Source organism: Apodemus sylvaticus, chromosome 13, assembly GCF_947179515.1.
Source record: "Apodemus sylvaticus chromosome 13, mApoSyl1.1, whole genome shotgun sequence".
In the NCBI taxonomy this organism is placed as follows: Eukaryota; Metazoa; Chordata; class Mammalia; order Rodentia; family Muridae; genus Apodemus; species Apodemus sylvaticus.
The window spans coordinates 11,993,954-11,999,887 of record NC_067484.1 but is presented as its reverse complement, the minus strand read 5'-3'; positions in this window follow the sequence as shown (position 1 = coordinate 11,999,887).

The window sequence follows — 5,934 nt, the reverse complement described above, 5'->3', positions numbered from 1 at the left end:
GCCCACAACAGCAGTGCTGAGAGAGACAAAGCCTGTGATTGGCTCGCAGCAGCAGCAGTGCAGAGAGCGATGAAGTCTGTGGGTTGGCAACAATTAAAATAAATGCCAGCATTGGGCTTCTGACCTTTCAAATGCTTTCATAAAATTGCTACCCAAAGCTGCCACCCCGCATGACTTGGATTAAAGTAACCAGAGACAGTCGAACCAGAAATGTGTCTCCTCATACCGTTCCTCTATGTTTTCTTTTCAAAACAAATGGATTTGTAAATATTTCTAAAGATTAAATTTTAGTTTAATTAATTAAAGCTTTTATGGGTGTTTTTTTCTACATGTTTGGTTGTGTACCATGTGCATGCCTGGTGCCCATGAAGGAGAGAGAACATTAGACCCTAGTCTATGGGACTAGAGTTACAAATGCTTATGTGGGTGCTAGGAATTGACCGGGTCCTATGGAAGAACAACCAGTACTCTTAAGCACTGCGCCATTACTCCAGCACCACCATCAGCTCCTCCTCCTCTTGTTTTGAGGGCTCCATACATGAATGCTTCATTGACATCCCTCCCTCCCTCCCTCCCTCCCTGCTTGCCCTCCGTCTCCTCCCACAGCCCCCACTCTTCAAAACAATGTATGTCTTCCTTCCTTCCTTCCTTCCTTCCTTCCTTCCTTCCTTCCTTCCTTCCTTCCTTCCTTCCTTCCTTCCTTCCTTCCTTCCTTCGTCTTCCTTCCTTTCTTTCCTTTCTGTTTAGTTGTTGGTTGGTTGTTAGTTTGATTGAGACAGGTTTCTCTGTGTAGCCCTAGCTGTCTCAGAATGGGTTGTACTCTGTAAACTAGGCTGTCTTGGAACTCAGAGATTCACTTGCCTCTGCCTCCCATGTTCCCAAATGCTGAGATTAAAGGCATGAGCTACCACCAACTAACAAAGGCATATGCTGCATTTATTTATTTATCGGCCATGTCTTCTCTGTATAGTCCTGCTTCTCTTGGAACTCATTCTGTAGACCAGGCTGTTCTTGAACTTAGAGATCTGCCTGTCTCATTCTCCCTTATTCTTACATGTCTTAGTGACTTTTATATGCTGAGACTAAACACAATGAGCAAGGCAGCTTAGAAAGCATTGAATTTGGGGGCTCACCGTCCTCAAGGGTTAGAGCTTATGACATCACGGCAGGGAGCATGTCGACAGGCAGGCAAGCATGGCACAAATCAGTGGTGGAGAGCTTACGTCTGATCCACAAGCAGGATGCAGAGAGAGGGGTCCAGGGGGTGGGGAGGGGGGGAGAGAGAGAGAGAGAACTAGCTAAGAGGGACATGGGCCTTTGAAACTACAAAGCAGCCCCATGCCACACCTCCTTCAACAGGCCATGCATCTTAATCCTTCCTAAATAGTTCCACCAAATCAGTGTTTCTCAACCTGTGGGTCGCAACCCCTTTGTGGGTTGAATAAAACCTTTCACATTGTTCATCTAAGACCATCGGAAAACACAAATATACATTATGATTTATAACAGAAGCAAAATTACAATTTGAAGTAGCAACAAAAAATATGTTTATGGTTGGGGGTCAGCACCACATGGGAAACTGCATTAAAGGGTGTCAGCATTAGGAGGGCGAGGACCACTCCAACAACTGTTTCCAAATGTATGATCTTATGGAAGCCATTCTCGGTCAAACATATGTAACCCACTGCACTTGTTTACTGTTGCTAATATGAACACATATCTAGGGCTGACCACATGGGATTGGCCAACCTATCCAGGAGCTTGTTCCTGGAGGAAACTGATTCTCCCACTCTTAGCAACCGTTTATGCCAGGGTCCAGCCTTGACACGAGTGGGGGGGGGGCAGGGGATAGGACTCGTCAAGGCCTAGGGATACCTGGTAGGCACGTGAGAAAACACATCAATTGAGGAAACTGACAGGCTTATTCTTTTCTGGGAGAGCTTTCTGCACAGGAGTCAGAATGCCCATATGGACTTGACTCAGCCCCAGGCTTTTACTGAAATCATACACAGAAGTTGGAGTACAAAGGTCCTAGAAGGGTGGGTAAATGTTTCTCTAGTTTCCTGTGCTACATTTTCTTGTGATACAGAGTAGGACAGATTTAGAACAGAAAAAGGGAACTATAAAATCTGAAACATAAAAATTTGCAGCAAGCACAACTCTTTTTATATTTCCTGACCACTAGTCACTGAGGAGGTCAGGGGCAGCAGTATTACTGTAAGAAAGTCAGTATCTTTCAGAAATATATGAGAAGATAAGGTTTCTTTCTTTTTTCTTTTTTTTCATTCCTTTTTAATTAGATATTTGCTTTATTTACATTTCAAATGGTATCCCCTTTCTGCATAACCCCTCCAAAATCCCCCTATCCCATCCCCCCCCTTGCTCACTCCCCTCTCCAATTTTCTGACTTGCATTCTCCTATTCTGGGGAACCAAGCCTTCACAGGACCAATGGCCTCTCCTCTCATTGACGTCTGAAGTGGCCATTTTCTGCTACATATGTAGCTGGAGCCAAGGGTCCCTCCATGTGTACTCTTTGGTTGGTGGTTTTGTCCCTGGGAGCTCTGGGAGTACTGGGTGACTCATGTTGTTGTTCCTCCTGTGGCACTGCAAGCCCCTTAAATTCCTTGGGTCCTTTCTCTAGCTGATCCATTAGGGACCCTATGCTCCTTCTATTGGTTGGCTGTGAGCCATGGGTGTTTTGATCCACTTTCCAATGATGATCAAAGTATCTACTGGTCTATTTGGTCTTCCTTCTTGAGCTACATGTGGTCTGTGAGTTGTATCTTGGATATTTCGAGCTTTTGGGCTAGTATCCACTTATCAGCAAGTGCATACCATGTGTGTTCTTTGGTGATTGGGTTACTTCACTCAGGATGATATTTTCTAGCTCCATCCATTTGCCTAAGAATTTCATTGTTTTTAATAGCTGAGTAGTACTCCATTATATAAATGTACCACATTTTTTTGTATCCATTCCTCTGTTGAGGGACATCTGGGTTCTTTCCAGCTTCTGGCTATTATAAATAAGGTTGCTATGAACATAGTGGAGAATGTGTCCTTATTACATGTTGGAGCATCTTCTGGGTATATGCCCAGGAGTGGTATAGCAGGGTCCTCAGGTAGTGCTATGTCCAGTTTTATGAGGAATTGCCAAGCTGATTTCCAGAGTGATTTTACCAGATTGCAATCTCACCAGCAATGGAAGAGTATTCCTCTTTCTCCATAGCTTCTCCAGCATTTGCTGTCCCCTGAGTTTTTGATTTTGGGCATTCTGACTGGTGTGAAGTGGAATCTCGGAGGTTTTCTGTTTGCATTTCCCTGATGATTAAGGATGTTGAACATTTCTTTAGGTGTTTCTCAGCCATCCAGTATTCCTCAGTTGAGAATTCTTTGTTTAGCTCTGTACTCCATTTTTAATAAGGTTATTTGGTTCTCTGGAGTCTAACTTCTTGAGTTCTTTGTGTATATTGGATATTAGCTCTCTATCAGATGTAGGATTGGTAAAGAACTTTTCCCAATCTGTTAGTTGACATTTTGTCCTCTTGACAGTGTCCTTTGCCTTACAGAAGCTTTACAAATTTAGGAGGTCCCATTTGTCAATTCTTGATCTTAGAGCACCAGTGCCCATGTGCTCCAGGTTCTTCCCCACTTTCTCTTCTATTAGATTCAGTGTATCTGGTTTTATGTGGAGGAGGTCCTTGATCCACTTGGACTTGAGCTTTGTACAGGGAGATAAGAATGGATCAATTTGCATTCTTTTACTTGTTGACTGCCAGTTGACCCAGCACCATTTGTTGAACATGCTGTCTTTTTTCCACTGGATGGTTTTAGCTCCTTTGTCAAAGATCAAGTGACCATAGGTGTGAGGGCTCATTTCTGTGTCTTCAATTTTATTCCATTGATCTACCTGCCTGTCCCTGTACCAATACCATGCAGTTTTTATCACTATAGTTCTGTAGTATAGCTTGAGGTCAGGGATGGTGATTCCACCAGAAGTTCTTTTATTGTTGAGAATAGTTTTCGATATCCTGGGTTTTGTTGTTCCAGATAAATTTGGAAATTGCTCTTTCTAACTCTATGAAGAATTGAGTAGGAATTTCATGGGGATGACATTGAATCTGTAGATTGTTATAGGTAAGATGGCCATTTTTACTATATTAAACCTGCCAAGCCATGAGCATGGGAGATCTTCTGAGATCTTCAATTTCTTTCTTCAGAGATTTGAAGTTCTTGTCATACAGATCTTTCACTTGCTTGGTTAGAGTTACACCAAGGTATTTTATATTATTTGTGACTATTCTGAAGTATGTCATTTCCCTAATTTCTTTCTCATTCTCTTTATCCTTTGAAAATAGGAAGACTACTGATTTGTTTGAGTTAATTTTATAGCCAGCCACTTTGCTGAAGTTGTCTATCAGGTTTAGGAGTTCTTTGGTGGGATTTTTGGAGTCACTTAAGTATACTATCATATCTTCTGCAAATAGTGATACTTTGACTTCTTCCTTTCCAATCTGAATCCCTTTGACCTCCTTTTGTTGTCTAATTGCTCTGGCTAGAACTTTGAGTACTATATCGAAAAGTCAGGAAGGGAGTGGACAGCCTTGTCTAGTCCCTGATTTCAGTGGGATTGCTTCAAGTTTCTCTCCTTTTAGTTTGGTGTTGGCTGTATATTGCTTTTACTATGTTGAGGTATGGGCCTTGAATTCCTGATCTTTCCAAGACTTTTATCATGAAGAGGTGTTGGATTTTGTCAAATTCTTTCTAAGCATCTAATGAAATGATCATGTGTTTTTTTTTTCTTTGAGTTTGTTTATATAGTGGATTACATTGATGGATTTCCGTATATTGAACCATTGCTGCATCCCTGGGATGAAGTGTGCTTGATCATGCTGGATGATCATTTTGATGTATTATTGGATTCAGACGGCAAGAATTTTATTGAGTATTTTTTGCATCAATATTCAAAAGGGAAATTGGTCTAAAGTTCTCTTTCTTTGTTGGATCTTTCTGTGGTTTAGGTATCAGAGTAATTGTGGCTTCATAAAACGAATTGGGTAGTGTTCCATCTGTTTCTATTTTGTAGAATAGTTTGAAGAGTATTGGTATTAGGTCTTCTTTGAAGGTCTGATAGAACTCTGCATTGAACCCATCTGGTCCTAGGCTTTTTTTGGTTGGGAGACTATTAATGACTGCTTCTATTTCTTTAGGGGTTATGCGATTGTTTAGATCATTTATCTGATCCTGATTTAACTTTGGTATCTGTCTAGAAAATTGTCCATTTCATCTAGATTTTCCACTTTTGTCGAGTATAGGCTTTTGTAGTAGGATCTGATGATTTTTTGCATTTCCTCAGTATCTGTTATGTCTCCCTTTGCATTTCTGATTTTACTGATTTGGATACTGTCTCTGTGCAGTCTGCTTAGTTTGGCTAAGGGTTTATGTATCTTGTAGTTTTTTTCAAAGAACCGGCTCCTGATATGGTTGATTCTTTGCATAGTTCTTTTTGTTTCTACTTGGTTGTTTTCAGCCCTGAGTTTGATGATTTCATGCTATCTATGCCTCTTGGGTGTATTTGCTTCTTTTTGTTCTAGAGCCTTCAGCTGTGCTGCTTAGCTGCTAGTGTATGCTCTTTCCAGTTTCTTTTTGGAGGCACTCAGAGCTATGAATTTTCCTCTTAGCACTGTTTTCACTGTGTCCCATAAGTTTGGGTGTGTTGTGCCTTTGTATTTATTAGATTATAAAATGTCTTTAATTTCTTCCTTTATTTCTTCCTTGACCAAGGTATCGTTGAGTAGAATGCTATTTAGTTTCCATGTGTTCTTCTTTTTCTTTCTTTTTCTTTTTCTTCTTCTTCTTCTTCTTCTTCTTCTACTTCTTCTTCTTCTTCTTCTTCTTCTTCTTCTTCTTCTTCTTCTTCTTCTTCTTCTTCTTC